The following is a 15,038-nucleotide window of genomic DNA, read 5'->3' as shown; positions in this document are numbered from 1 at the left end:
TCTTGGGGCTCCAGGAGGCGGCAGCTGGCGTCTACGGCCATACCACCCTGAACGCGCCCGATCTCGTCTGATCTCGGAAGCTAAGCAGGGTCGGGCCTGGTTAGTACTTGGATGGGAGACCGCCTGGGAATACCGGGTGCTGTAGGCTTTTGCTCGTCCCTCCCTCGCTGCTCCTTTTGGCCTCCGGGACCTCACCGCCCCGACCCAGCGCCACCACCACCGGCGACCCCTTCCCCGCCACCCCGCCAGACCCACGCCTCCCACCTCACAGACACGCCCCCGAATCCTCTCCTCTCCCCTCCCCACACTCTCGTGGGGCGCGCGCCCGCTCACTGGGCACCAGCCGGGTGGGTCCCAGGCCACGTTGGGGACCGCTCCCCAACTGTCCTCAGAAAGCCAGCAGGAGTAGAAAACGTTCAGGCGGACGGTGAGGGAAGTGCGAAAGCCCTGAGAAAGCGGGTCTGCAGCCCAGCGGGCCCCAGACTGGGACGCGCCACACCCTGGCTCGCCACAAGGTGGTGCACTGGGCCCAGGGCAAGACGCCAGGGGACAGGGAGGCAGGCCACCTCAGTCGGGTGCTGCTCCGTCGCTCGACCCAACACAGGTCAGCGTGTGCATGACCTCTCCGTGGGGCCCCAACTCCCACGGCGGTGCCTGCAGTCACGGGGACAGCGGGCGCAGGGCCTGAGCTCACGGTGAGGGGAGTATGCTTAGAATGCAAAATTCAAACACACCCGGGAATACATTGGCAAGGAGAAGTCCCAGAAAGAGTTGCAACCCTGACATTGAGGGCGCGTTTCCTTTTGCTTGGTCCTGTACCCTGCTTGAGTGTGAGTGGTGATGAATTGCTGCCCGTTTCGGATCGTTTGGTGGCAATGTAGTTTGTACCTTTCTCTGCAATGTGTGAAGTCTTTCTTTGTGTAATAGGCTGTATTGGCAAGTGTCTCTACCTTTCAGTGTTTATCCAAAGTCAATCCAAGGCTGTGGTCCACGAGTCTAAGAACAAACCCTGTGTTTTATGTCCAAAACTAAAAACACCACTTTTAAGTATGCTAGGACGGGTCCGGAGCAGGTAGAAATAGGGACTTCTTCCCGAGTAGTGTACAACGCCGTGGCCACTCATAGAAGTTTGTGCCTAGAGGGCTTTCATGTTCGATAGACACGCATCCATCATAACCACTTTTTTGTTTTATTTATTTGTTTATTTGTTTATTTATGTATTTACGTATTTACGTATTGATTTTTGTGGTACCAGTGCTTGAATTCAGGGCGTACACCTGGCCCAGCTCCACCAGCCCTTTTCGTGTGAGGGTTTTAAAGGGTTGACTCTCCAGGGTCCCCGAAGCCCACACTGCCTAAATTACCTGTGATAGAAAGAAAGGCAGGGGCAGTGCCTGAGACCACAAGGACTTTTCCCCTTATCGCTTCCTGATTGCTTGCAAGTGCTGGCTGTCTACCACCACAAGGACACTTCTCTTTACCTCTCCCTGGCTGCGTACCCCGGAAAACCTCCTCACCCCTAGTCCCCGCCCCCCCCCCCCGGCGAGGCTTGCATCCCAGGCTGTCCAGAGTGCAGGACGCCCCTCACCACGGCAAAATAAAGCGTGCTCTCGTCTGTAGAGGTCTCGGTCTCCTTTTCCTCGAGGCATCCTCTTTTCTAACATTTGGCTTTTTCTAACAGGTCTCATGGAACGACTTGCTTGGGCGGGCCTGGAAACGTGATCCACCTGAGTAGCTAAGGTTTCAGGCGTGAGCAAGCAGCACCCAGCAAGAACCAAGGTGTTGAGAGGTCTGGCATGAGGGACTCCATTTCAACTTGGAAGGCCTTTCACCCTCATCTCTAGAAACTGTTTGTCTCTGAGCTGTTTCCTCGGAGGGTTTTTGGATTGGTCGTTTTCATCTTTCGACGTGAGGATTAGTTTTTTTCTCTAAGTGTCTTATGTGTGTGGGGGGGTCGAGCAACAAACAGGTCAGGTGGGAGTCAGTGTCAGCTGGACCCTTTGGCCAAATTTAAACAACAAACAGGCTTATAAGGACTCCCTTTTTAGCTAGTGGCCTCTAAACCATGACAAAGAAAACAGAATCTAAAGCTGACTTGTGTGAGGGACATGTACCTGTCTGTTACAGTCTTTTTTCATTGTTTCTTTTTTTTTTTTGTTTGTTTAATGGGCTTGATTGTAAATGTCCCAGGAGGATCAGAAGTGCAATTCCAAATACGTAAAAGAGCCATGGCAAAAATTCTGACGGACAACTTAGCAACTAAGAGAAGAGTATGTCAGTACCATCAGCATTTGATCACAGCGTTTCTGTAAATTTTGTAGTTTAGAGGGCCCGACAGCCTTGGAAAATGCAGATATGCTCACTATCTAGGAACGAATGACAGCATGACAGCTCTCTAGAGGTTATCCACACATATCAGTGGTTATCCTGAGAGTAAAACCTCAGAGTGCCCATTCATTGAGGGGTCAGTGTCAGTGACCCCAAATAGCCTCATCACAGGCACATGTAGGCTCCTAACTGTATTAGAATCATGTAAGACAACAGTTGTTTCACCATAGGGATGAAGCCATCTAGAAGATTTTCTATAAACCAACTCTTAATGAATTTTCATTTCGTCATGATCGTCATCTCAGTGGCCGAAACCCTGAGAAAAATTAGAAGGGAACAGAAGTAAATACTTCTGAGGACAAAGTGTAGAGTTTAGGAAGCCTGAGGGTTGACAGGATAGGATTTCTTAGGACGTTGAGTAGGGATGGGAGGAGATGTTTTTTTCTTTCCCTTGTCTCCACGATTTCGGTGGTGAAAGGGGCCTCTGAGCTGGAAATGTTCCCGATTGAGCCCCGCAGCCCCAGGCCCAGAGTGTGGAGGAGGGCGCAGCGGGTCGGCTAAGGGCGCGGCTGCCGTTTTGCAGAGGGCTGGAGGGGCAGTGGGGCTTTGTGGACGAGGAGGACCGGAAAGGTCCCCAAGACGTCCGTCGGGAGCCACGCGCCCAAGGGTCGGCTCCCGCAGGCGAGGGAGGAGGGCGGCCAGAACTGTGCACCCCCCCCACACCCCCGCCTTAGCCAAGGCAGTGACACATCCCCAGAGGAACAAGAGCCCGAGAGCACTGAGCAATGTTCCCCTGAGAAAACTCGATCCTGGTCCGGGCACCGGGACACCTCGGGAAGAAAGCCAGCGAGTGGCCACCTGGGCGAGACCGGCTGCCCCAGCAGGCGTCCGGGGCCCCTGGCCGCTTGGCCAGAGGCCGCCAGCCCCCACCCCGCAGCCCCCACCCGCAGCCGTGCCAGGGGAGCAGTGTGGAGACGCAGGCCGCGCCCACCTCACGCTCTTGGGGCTCCAGGAGGCGGCAGCTGGCGTCTACGGCCATACCACCCTGAACGCGCCCGATCTCGTCTGATCTCGGAAGCTAAGCAGGGTCGGGCCTGGTTAGTACTTGGATGGGAGACCGCCTGGGAATACCGGGTGCTGTAGGCTTTTGCTCGTCCCTCCCTCGCTGCTCCTTTTGGCCTCCGGGACCTCACCGCCCCGACCCAGCGCCACCACCACCGGCGACCCCTTCCCCGCCACCCCGCCAGACCCACGCCTCCCACCTCACAGACACGCCCCCGAATCCTCTCCTCTCCCCTCCCCACACTCTCGTGGGGCGCGCGCCCGCTCACTGGGCACCAGCCGGGTGGGTCCCAGGCCACGTTGGGGACCGCTCCCCAACTGTCCTCAGAAAGCCAGCAGGAGTAGAAAACGTTCAGGCGGACGGTGAGGGAAGTGCGAAAGCCCTGAGAAAGCGGGTCTGCAGCCCAGCGGGCCCCAGACTGGGACGCGCCACACCCTGGCTCGCCACAAGGTGGTGCACTGGGCCCAGGGCAAGACGCCAGGGGACAGGGAGGCAGGCCACCTCAGTCGGGTGCTGCTCCGTCGCTCGACCCAACACAGGTCAGCGTGTGCATGACCTCTCCGTGGGGCCCCAACTCCCACGGCGGTGCCTGCAGTCACGGGGACAGCGGGCGCAGGGCCTGAGCTCACGGTGAGGGGAGTATGCTTAGAATGCAAAATTCAAACACACCCGGGAATACATTGGCAAGGAGAAGTCCCAGAAAGAGTTGCAACCCTGACATTGAGGGCGCGTTTCCTTTTGCTTGGTCCTGTACCCTGCTTGAGTGTGAGTGGTGATGAATTGCTGCCCGTTTCGGATCGTTTGGTGGCAATGTAGTTTGTACCTTTCTCTGCAATGTGTGAAGTCTTTCTTTGTGTAATAGGCTGTATTGGCAAGTGTCTCTACCTTTCAGTGTTTATCCAAAGTCAATCCAAGGCTGTGGTCCACGAGTCTAAGAACAAACCCTGTGTTTTATGTCCAAAACTAAAAACACCACTTTTAAGTATGCTAGGACGGGTCCGGAGCAGGTAGAAATAGGGACTTCTTCCCGAGTAGTGTACAACGCCGTGGCCACTCATAGAAGTTTGTGCCTAGAGGGCTTTCATGTTCGATAGACACGCATCCATCATAACCACTTTTTTGTTTTATTTATTTGTTTATTTGTTTATTTATGTATTTACGTATTTACGTATTGATTTTTGTGGTACCAGTGCTTGAATTCAGGCCGTACACCTTGCCCCGCTCCACCAGCCCTTTTCGTGTGAGGGTTTTAAAGGGTTGACTCTCCAGGGTCCCCGAAGCCCACACTGCCTAAATTACCTGTGATAGAAAGAAAGGCAGGGGCAGTGCCTGAGACCACAAGGACTTTTCCCCTTATCGCTTCCTGATTGCTTGCAAGTGCTGGCTGTCTACCACCACAAGGACACTTCTCTTTACCTCTCCCTGGCTGCGTACCCCGGAAAACCTCCTCACCCCTAGTCCCCGCCCGCCCCCCCCCCCGGCGAGGCTTGCATCCCAGGCTGTCCAGAGTGCAGGACGCCCCTCACCACGGCAAAATAAAGCGTGCTCTCGTCTGTAGAGGTCTCGGTCTCCTTTTCCTCGAGGCATCCTCTTTTCTAACATTTGGCTTTTTCTAACAGGTCTCATGGAACGACTTGCTTGGGCGGGCCTGGAAACGTGATCCACCTGAGTAGCTAAGGTTTCAGGCGTGAGCAAGCAGCACCCAGCAAGAACCAAGGTGTTGAGAGGTCTGGCATGAGGGACTCCATTTCAACTTGGAAGGCCTTTCACCCTCATCTCTAGAAACTGTTTGTCTCTGAGCTGTTTCCTCGGAGGGTTTTTGGATTGGTCGTTTTCATCTTTCGACGTGAGGATTAGTTTTTTTCTCTAAGTGTCTTATGTGTGTGGGGGGGTCGAGCAACAAACAGGTCAGGTGGGAGTCAGTGTCAGCTGGACCCTTTGGCCAAATTTAAACAACAAACAGGCTTGGAAGGACTCCCTTTTTAGCTAGTGGCCTCTAAACCATGACAAAGAAAACAGAATCTAAAGCTGACTTGTGTGAGGGACATGTACCTGTCTGTTACAGTCTTTTTTCATTGTTTCTTTTTTTTTTGTTTGTTTAATGGGCTTGATTGTAAATGTCCCAGGAGGATCAGAAGTGCAATTCCAAATACGTAAAAGAGCCATGGTAAAAATTCTGACGGACAACTTAGCAACTAAGAGAAGAGTATGTCAGTACCATCAGCATTTGATCACAGCGTTTCTGTAAATTTTGTAGTTTAGAGGGCCCGACAGCCTTGGAAAATGCAGATATGCTTACTATCTAGGAACGAATGACAGCATGACAGCTCTCTAGAGGTTATCCACACATATCAGTGGTTATCCTGAGAGTAAAACCTCAGAGTGCCCATTCATTGAGGGGTCAGTGTCAGTGACCCCAAATAGCCTCATCACAGGCACATGTAGGCTCCTAACTGTATTAGAATCATGTAAGACAACAGTTGTTTCACCATAGGGATGAAGCCATCTAGAAGATTTTCTATAAACCAACTCTTAATGAATTTTCATTTCGTCATGATCGTCATCTCAGTGGCCGAAACCCTGAGAAAAATTAGAAGGGAACAGAAGTAAATACTTCTGAGGACAAAGTGTAGAGTTTAGGAAGCCTGAGGGTTGACAGGATAGGATTTCTTAGGACGTTGAGTAGGGATGGGAGGAGATGTTTTTTTCTTTCCCTTGTCTCCACGATTTCGGTGGTGAAAGGGGCCTCTGAGCTGGAAATGTTCCCGATTGAGCCCCGCAGCCCCAGGCCCAGAGTGTGGAGGAGGGCGCAGCGGGTCGGCTAAGGGCGCGGCTGCCGTTTTGCAGAGGGCTGGAGGGGCAGTGGGGCTTTGTGGACGAGGAGGACCGGAAAGGTCCCCAAGACGTCCGTCGGGAGCCACGCGCCCAAGGGTCGGCTCCCGCAGGCGAGGGAGGAGGGCGGCCAGAACTGTGCACCCCCCCCACACCCCCGCCTTAGCCAAGGCAGTGACACATCCCCAGAGGAACAAGAGCCCGAGAGCACTGAGCAATGTTCCCCTGAGAAAACTCGATCCTGGTCCGGGCACCGGGACACCTCGGGAAGAAAGCCAGCGAGTGGCCACCTGGGCGAGACCGGCTGCCCCAGCAGGCGTCCGGGGCCCCTGGCCGCTTGGCCAGAGGCCGCCAGCCCCCACCCCGCAGCCCCCACCCGCAGCCGTGCCAGGGGAGCAGTGTGGAGACGCAGGCCGCGCCCACCTCACGCTCTTGGGGCTCCAGGAGGCGGCAGCTGGCGTCTACGGCCATACCACCCTGAACGCGCCCGATCTCGTCTGATCTCGGAAGCTAAGCAGGGTCGGGCCTGGTTAGTACTTGGATGGGAGACCGCCTGGGAATACCGGGTGCTGTAGGCTTTTGCTCGTCCCTCCCTCGCTGCTCCTTTTGGCCTCCGGGACCTCACCGCCCCGACCCAGCGCCACCACCACCGGCGACCCCTTCCCCGCCACCCCGCCAGACCCACGCCTCCCACCTCACAGACACGCCCCCGAATCCTCTCCTCTCCCCTCCCCACACTCTCGTGGGGCGCGCGCCCGCTCACTGGGCACCAGCCGGGTGGGTCCCAGGCCACGTTGGGGACCGCTCCCCAACTGTCCTCAGAAAGCCAGCAGGAGTAGAAAACGTTCAGGCGGACGGTGAGGGAAGTGCGAAAGCCCTGAGAAAGCGGGTCTGCAGCCCAGCGGGCCCCAGACTGGGACGCGCCACACCCTGGCTCGCCACAAGGTGGTGCACTGGGCCCAGGGCAAGACGCCAGGGGACAGGGAGGCAGGCCACCTCAGTCGGGTGCTGCTCCGTCGCTCGACCCAACACAGGTCAGCGTGTGCATGACCTCTCCGTGGGGCCCCAACTCCCACGGCGGTGCCTGCAGTCACGGGGACAGCGGGCGCAGGGCCTGAGCTCACGGTGAGGGGAGTATGCTTAGAATGCAAAATTCAAACACACCCGGGAATACATTGGCAAGGAGAAGTCCCAGAAAGAGTTGCAACCCTGACATTGAGGGCGCGTTTCCTTTTGCTTGGTCCTGTACCCTGCTTGAGTGTGAGTGGTGATGAATTGCTGCCCGTTTCGGATCGTTTGGTGGCAATGTAGTTTGTACCTTTCTCTGCAATGTGTGAAGTCTTTCTTTGTGTAATAGGCTGTATTGGCAAGTGTCTCTACCTTTCAGTGTTTATCCAAAGTCAATCCAAGGCTGTGGTCCACGAGTCTAAGAACAAACCCTGTGTTTTATGTCCAAAACTAAAAACACCACTTTTAAGTATGCTAGGACGGGTCCGGAGCAGGTAGAAATAGGGACTTCTTCCCGAGTAGTGTACAACGCCGTGGCCACTCATAGAAGTTTGTGCCTAGAGGGCTTTCATGTTCGATAGACACGCATCCATCATAACCACTTTTTTGTTTTATTTATTTGTTTATTTGTTTATTTATGTATTTACGTATTTACGTATTGATTTTTGTGGTACCAGTGCTTGAATTCAGGGCGTACACCTTGCCCCGCTCCACCAGCCCTTTTCGTGTGAGGGTTTTAAAGGGTTGACTCTCCAGGGTCCCCGAAGCCCACACTGCCTAAATTACCTGTGATAGAAAGAAAGGCAGGGGCAGTGCCTGAGACCACAAGGACTTTTCCCCTTATCGCTTCCTGATTGCTTGCAAGTGCTGGCTGTCTACCACCACAAGGACACTTCTCTTTACCTCTCCCTGGCTGCGTACCCCGGAAAACCTCCTCACCCCTAGTCCCCGCCCCCCCCCCCCCCCGGCGAGGCTTGCATCCCAGGCTGTCCAGAGTGCAGGACGCCCCTCACCACGGCAAAATAAAGCGTGCTCTCGTCTGTAGAGGTCTCGGTCTCCTTTTCCTCGAGGCATCCTCTTTTCTAACATTTGGCTTTTTCTAACAGGTCTCATGGAACGACTTGCTTGGGCGGGCCTGGAAACGTGATCCACCTGAGTAGCTAAGGTTTCAGGCGTGAGCAAGCAGCACCCAGCAAGAACCAAGGTGTTGAGAGGTCTGGCATGAGGGACTCCATTTCAACTTGGAAGGCCTTTCACCCTCATCTCTAGAAACTGTTTGTCTCTGAGCTGTTTCCTCGGAGGGTTTTTGGATTGGTCGTTTTCATCTTTCGACGTGAGGATTAGTTTTTTTCTCTAAGTGTCTTATGTGTGTGGGGGGGTCGAGCAACAAACAGGTCAGGTGGGAGTCAGTGTCAGCTGGACCCTTTGGCCAAATTTAAACAACAAACAGGCTTGGAAGGACTCCCTTTTTAGCTAGTGGCCTCTAAACCATGACAAAGAAAACAGAATCTAAAGCTGACTTGTGTGAGGGACATGTACCTGTCTGTTACAGTCTTTTTTCATTGTTTCTTTTTTTTTGTTTGTTTAATGGGCTTGATTGTAAATGTCCCAGGAGGATCAGAAGTGCAATTCCAAATACGTAAAAGAGCCATGGTAAAAATTCTGACGGACAACTTAGCAACTAAGAGAAGAGTATGTCAGTACCATCAGCATTTGATCACAGCGTTTCTGTAAATTTTGTAGTTTAGAGGGCCCGACAGCCTTGGAAAATGCAGATATGCTTACTATCTAGGAACGAATGACAGCATGACAGCTCTCTAGAGGTTATCCACACATATCAGTGGTTATCCTGAGAGTAAAACCTCAGAGTGCCCATTGATTGAGGGGTCAGTGTCAGTGACCCCAAATAGCCTCATCACAGGCACATGTAGGCTCCTAACTGTATTAGAATCATGTAAGACAACAGTTGTTTCACCATAGGGATGAAGCCATCTAGAAGATTTTCTATAAACCAACTCTTAATGAATTTTCATTTCGTCATGATCGTCATCTCAGTGGCCGAAACCCTGAGAAAAATTAGAAGGGAACAGAAGTAAATACTTCTGAGGACAAAGTGTAGAGTTTAGGAAGCCTGAGGGTTGACAGGATAGGATTTCTTAGGACGTTGAGTAGGGATGGGAGGAGATGTTTTTTTCTTTCCCTTGTCTCCACGATTTCGGTGGTGAAAGGGGCCTCTGAGCTGGAAATGTTCCCGATTGAGCCCCGCAGCCCCAGGCCCAGAGTGTGGAGGAGGGCGCAGCGGGTCGGCTAAGGGCGCGGCTGCCGTTTTGCAGAGGGCTGGAGGGGCAGTGGGGCTTTGTGGACGAGGAGGACCGGAAAGGTCCCCAAGACGTCCGTCGGGAGCCACGCGCCCAAGGGTCGGCTCCCGCAGGCGAGGGAGGAGGGCGGCCAGAACTGTGCACCCCCCCCACACCCCCGCCTTAGCCAAGGCAGTGACACATCCCCAGAGGAACAAGAGCCCGAGAGCACTGAGCAATGTTCCCCTGAGAAAACTCGATCCTGGTCCGGGCACCGGGACACCTCGGGAAGAAAGCCAGCGAGTGGCCACCTGGGCGAGACCGGCTGCCCCAGCAGGCGTCCGGGGCCCCTGGCCGCTTGGCCAGAGGCCGCCAGCCCCCACCCCGCAGCCCCCACCCGCAGCCGTGCCAGGGGAGCAGTGTGGAGACGCAGGCCGCGCCCACCTCACGCTCTTGGGGCTCCAGGAGGCGGCAGCTGGCGTCTACGGCCATACCACCCTGAACGCGCCCGATCTCGTCTGATCTCGGAAGCTAAGCAGGGTCGGGCCTGGTTAGTACTTGGATGGGAGACCGCCTGGGAATACCGGGTGCTGTAGGCTTTTGCTCGTCCCTCCCTCGCTGCTCCTTTTGGCCTCCGGGACCTCACCGCCCCGACCCAGCGCCACCACCACCGGCGACCCCTTCCCCGCCACCCCGCCAGACCCACGCCTCCCACCTCACAGACACGCCCCCGAATCCTCTCCTCTCCCCTCCCCACACTCTCGTGGGGCGCGCGCCCGCTCACTGGGCACCAGCCGGGTGGGTCCCAGGCCACGTTGGGGACCGCTCCCCAACTGTCCTCAGAAAGCCAGCAGGAGTAGAAAACGTTCAGGCGGACGGTGAGGGAAGTGCGAAAGCCCTGAGAAAGCGGGTCTGCAGCCCAGCGGGCCCCAGACTGGGACGCGCCACACCCTGGCTCGCCACAAGGTGGTGCACTGGGCCCAGGGCAAGACGCCAGGGGACAGGGAGGCAGGCCACCTCAGTCGGGTGCTGCTCCGTCGCTCGACCCAACACAGGTCAGCGTGTGCATGACCTCTCCGTGGGGCCCCAACTCCCACGGCGGTGCCTGCAGTCACGGGGACAGCGGGCGCAGGGCCTGAGCTCACGGTGAGGGGAGTATGCTTAGAATGCAAAATTCAAACACACCCGGGAATACATTGGCAAGGAGAAGTCCCAGAAAGAGTTGCAACCCTGACATTGAGGGCGCGTTTCCTTTTGCTTGGTCCTGTACCCTGCTTGAGTGTGAGTGGTGATGAATTGCTGCCCGTTTCGGATCGTTTGGTGGCAATGTAGTTTGTACCTTTCTCTGCAATGTGTGAAGTCTTTCTTTGTGTAATAGGCTGTATTGGCAAGTGTCTCTACCTTTCAGTGTTTATCCAAAGTCAATCCAAGGCTGTGGTCCACGAGTCTAAGAACAAACCCTGTGTTTTATGTCCAAAACTAAAAACACCACTTTTAAGTATGCTAGGACGGGTCCGGAGCAGGTAGAAATAGGGACTTCTTCCCGAGTAGTGTACAACGCCGTGGCCACTCATAGAAGTTTGTGCCTAGAGGGCTTTCATGTTCGATAGACACGCATCCATCATAACCACTTTTTTGTTTTATTTATTTGTTTATTTGTTTATTTATGTATTTACGTATTTACGTATTGATTTTTGTGGTACCAGTGCTTGAATTCAGGCCGTACACCTTGCCCCGCTCCACCAGCCCTTTTCGTGTGAGGGTTTTAAAGGGTTGACTCTCCAGGGTCCCCGAAGCCCACACTGCCTAAATTACCTGTGATAGAAAGAAAGGCAGGGGCAGTGCCTGAGACCACAAGGACTTTTCCCCTTATCGCTTCCTGATTGCTTGCAAGTGCTGGCTGTCTACCACCACAAGGACACTTCTCTTTACCTCTCCCTGGCTGCGTACCCCGGAAAACCTCCTCACCCCTAGTCCCCGCCCCCCCCCCCCCGGCGAGGCTTGCATCCCAGGCTGTCCAGAGTGCAGGACGCCCCTCACCACGGCAAAATAAAGCGTGCTCTCGTCTGTAGAGGTCTCGGTCTCCTTTTCCTCGAGGCATCCTCTTTTCTAACATTTGGCTTTTTCTAACAGGTCTCATGGAACGACTTGCTTGGGCGGGCCTGGAAACGTGATCCACCTGAGTAGCTAAGGTTTCAGGCGTGAGCAAGCAGCACCCAGCAAGAACCAAGGTGTTGAGAGGTCTGGCATGAGGGACTCCATTTCAACTTGGAAGGCCTTTCACCCTCATCTCTAGAAACTGTTTGTCTCTGAGCTGTTTCCTCGGAGGGTTTTTGGATTGGTCGTTTTCATCTTTCGACGTGAGGATTAGTTTTTTTCTCTAAGTGTCTTATGTGTGTGGGGGGGTCGAGCAACAAACAGGTCAGGTGGGAGTCAGTGTCAGCTGGACCCTTTGGCCAAATTTAAACAACAAACAGGCTTGGAAGGACTCCCTTTTTAGCTAGTGGCCTCTAAACCATGACAAAGAAAACAGAATCTAAAGCTGACTTGTGTGAGGGACATGTACCTGTCTGTTACAGTCTTTTTTCATTGTTTCTTTTTTTTTTGTTTGTTTAATGGGCTTGATTGTAAATGTCCCAGGAGGATCAGAAGTGCAATTCCAAATACGTAAAAGAGCCATGGTAAAAATTCTGACGGACAACTTAGCAACTAAGAGAAGAGTATGTCAGTACCATCAGCATTTGATCACAGCGTTTCTGTAAATTTTGTAGTTTAGAGGGCCCGACAGCCTTGGAAAATGCAGATATGCTTACTATCTAGGAACGAATGACAGCATGACAGCTCTCTAGAGGTTATCCACACATATCAGTGGTTATCCTGAGAGTAAAACCTCAGAGTGCCCATTCATTGAGGGGTCAGTGTCAGTGACCCCAAATAGCCTCATCACAGGCACATGTAGGCTCCTAACTGTATTAGAATCATGTAAGACAACAGTTGTTTCACCATAGGGATGAAGCCATCTAGAAGATTTTCTATAAACCAACTCTTAATGAATTTTCATTTCGTCATGATCGTCATCTCAGTGGCCGAAACCCTGAGAAAAATTAGAAGGGAACAGAAGTAAATACTTCTGAGGACAAAGTGTAGAGTTTAGGAAGCCTGAGGGTTGACAGGATAGGATTTCTTAGGACGTTGAGTAGGGATGGGAGGAGATGTTTTTTTCTTTCCCTTGTCTCCACGATTTCGGTGGTGAAAGGGGCCTCTGAGCTGGAAATGTTCCCGATTGAGCCCCGCAGCCCCAGGCCCAGAGTGTGGAGGAGGGCGCAGCGGGTCGGCTAAGGGCGCGGCTGCCGTTTTGCAGAGGGCTGGAGGGGCAGTGGGGCTTTGTGGACGAGGAGGACCGGAAAGGTCCCCAAGACGTCCGTCGGGAGCCACGCGCCCAAGGGTCGGCTCCCGCAGGCGAGGGAGGAGGGCGGCCAGAACTGTGCACCCCCCCCACACCCCCGCCTTAGCCAAGGCAGTGACACATCCCCAGAGGAACAAGAGCCCGAGAGCACTGAGCAATGTTCCCCTGAGAAAACTCGATCCTGGTCCGGGCACCGGGACACCTCGGGAAGAAAGCCAGCGAGTGGCCACCTGGGCGAGACCGGCTGCCCCAGCAGGCGTCCGGGGCCCCTGGCCGCTTGGCCAGAGGCCGCCAGCCCCCACCCCGCAGCCCCCACCCGCAGCCGTGCCAGGGGAGCAGTGTGGAGACGCAGGCCGCGCCCACCTCACGCTCTTGGGGCTCCAGGAGGCGGCAGCTGGCGTCTACGGCCATACCACCCTGAACGCGCCCGATCTCGTCTGATCTCGGAAGCTAAGCAGGGTCGGGCCTGGTTAGTACTTGGATGGGAGACCGCCTGGGAATACCGGGTGCTGTAGGCTTTTGCTCGTCCCTCCCTCGCTGCTCCTTTTGGCCTCCGGGACCTCACCGCCCCGACCCAGCGCCACCACCACCGGCGACCCCTTCCCCGCCACCCCGCCAGACCCACGCCTCCCACCTCACAGACACGCCCCCGAATCCTCTCCTCTCCCCTCCCCACACTCTCGTGGGGCGCGCGCCCGCTCACTGGGCACCAGCCGGGTGGGTCCCAGGCCACGTTGGGGACCGCTCCCCAACTGTCCTCAGAAAGCCAGCAGGAGTAGAAAACGTTCAGGCGGATGGTGAGGGAAGTGCGAAAGCCCTGAGAAAGCGGGTCTGCAGCCCAGCGGGCCCCAGACTGGGACGCGCCACACCCTGGCTCGCCACAAGGTGGTGCACTGGGCCCAGGGCAAGACGCCAGGGGACAGGGAGGCAGGCCACCTCAGTCGGGTGCTGCTCCGTCGCTCGACCCAACACAGGTCAGCGTGTGCATGACCTCTCCGTGGGGCCCCAACTCCCACGGCGGTGCCTGCAGTCACGGGGACAGCGGGCGCAGGGCCTGAGCTCACGGTGAGGGGAGTATGCTTAGAATGCAAAATTCAAACACACCCGGGAATACATTGGCAAGGAGAAGTCCCAGAAAGAGTTGCAACCCTGACATTGAGGGCGCGTTTCCTTTTGCTTGGTCCTGTACCCTGCTTGAGTGTGAGTGGTGATGAATTGCTGCCCGTTTCGGATCGTTTGGTGGCAATGTAGTTTGTACCTTTCTCTGCAATGTGTGAAGTCTTTCTTTGTGTAATAGGCTGTATTGGCAAGTGTCTCTACCTTTCAGTGTTTATCCAAAGTCAATCCAAGGCTGTGGTCCACGAGTCTAAGAACAAACCCTGTGTTTTATGTCCAAAACTAAAAACACCACTTTTAAGTATGCTAGGACGGGTCCGGAGCAGGTAGAAATAGGGACTTCTTCCCGAGTAGTGTACAACGCCGTGGCCACTCATAGAAGTTTGTGCCTAGAGGGCTTTCATGTTCGATAGACACGCATCCATCATAACCACTTTTTTGTTTTATTTATTTGTTTATTTGTTTATTTATGTATTTACGTATTTACGTATTGATTTTTGTGGTACCAGTGCTTGAATTCAGGCCGTACACCTTGCCCCGCTCCACCAGCCCTTTTCGTGTGAGGGTTTTAAAGGGTTGACTCTCCAGGGTCCCCGAAGCCCACACTGCCTAAATTACCTGTGATAGAAAGAAAGGCAGGGGCAGTGCCTGAGACCACAAGGACTTTTCCCCTTATCGCTTCCTGATTGCTTGCAAGTGCTGGCTGTCTACCACCACAAGGACACTTCTCTTTACCTCTCCCTGGCTGCGTACCCCGGAAAACCTCCTCACCCCTAGTCCCCGCCCGCCCCCCCCCCCCCGGCGAGGCTTGCATCCCAGGCTGTCCAGAGTGCAGGACGCCCCTCACCACGGCAAAATAAAGCGTGCTCTCGTCTGTAGAGGTCTCGGTCTCCTTTTCCTCGAGGCATCCTCTTTTCTAACATTTGGCTTTTTCTAACAGGTCTCATGGAACGACTTGCTTGGGCGGGCCTGGAAACGTGATCCACCT

General features: G+C 54.7%; 1 long non-coding RNA gene and 5 other non-coding genes across 6 annotated transcripts in view; all 6 read left to right on the top strand.

The window, feature by feature from the left end:
• Window positions 1-15,038, top strand: part of LOC141418921 (uncharacterized) — a 518,407-nt gene that overhangs the window by 459,406 nt on the left and 43,963 nt on the right. The window lies entirely within an intron of this gene.
• On the top strand, window positions 30-148 carry LOC141419097 (5S ribosomal RNA). The gene has a single exon (XR_012443761.1). It is a non-coding gene; the product is annotated as a 5S ribosomal RNA (ribosomal RNA).
• LOC141419086 (5S ribosomal RNA) lies at window positions 3,356-3,474 on the top strand. Its single transcript, XR_012443754.1, has one exon. It is a non-coding gene; the product is annotated as a 5S ribosomal RNA (ribosomal RNA).
• Window positions 6,683-6,801, top strand: LOC141419075 (5S ribosomal RNA). The gene has a single exon (XR_012443746.1). It is a non-coding gene; the product is annotated as a 5S ribosomal RNA (ribosomal RNA).
• Window positions 10,009-10,127, top strand: LOC141419064 (5S ribosomal RNA). Its single transcript, XR_012443736.1, has one exon. It is a non-coding gene; the product is annotated as a 5S ribosomal RNA (ribosomal RNA).
• LOC141419053 (5S ribosomal RNA) lies at window positions 13,334-13,452 on the top strand. Its single transcript, XR_012443725.1, has one exon. It is a non-coding gene; the product is annotated as a 5S ribosomal RNA (ribosomal RNA).

This window comes from Castor canadensis, chromosome 18 (genome assembly GCF_047511655.1).
Source record: "Castor canadensis chromosome 18, mCasCan1.hap1v2, whole genome shotgun sequence".
NCBI classification, from domain to species: Eukaryota; Metazoa; Chordata; class Mammalia; order Rodentia; family Castoridae; genus Castor; species Castor canadensis.
Note: the sequence above shows the minus strand (reverse complement) of the source record. Positions and strands in the feature narration are given on the sequence as shown.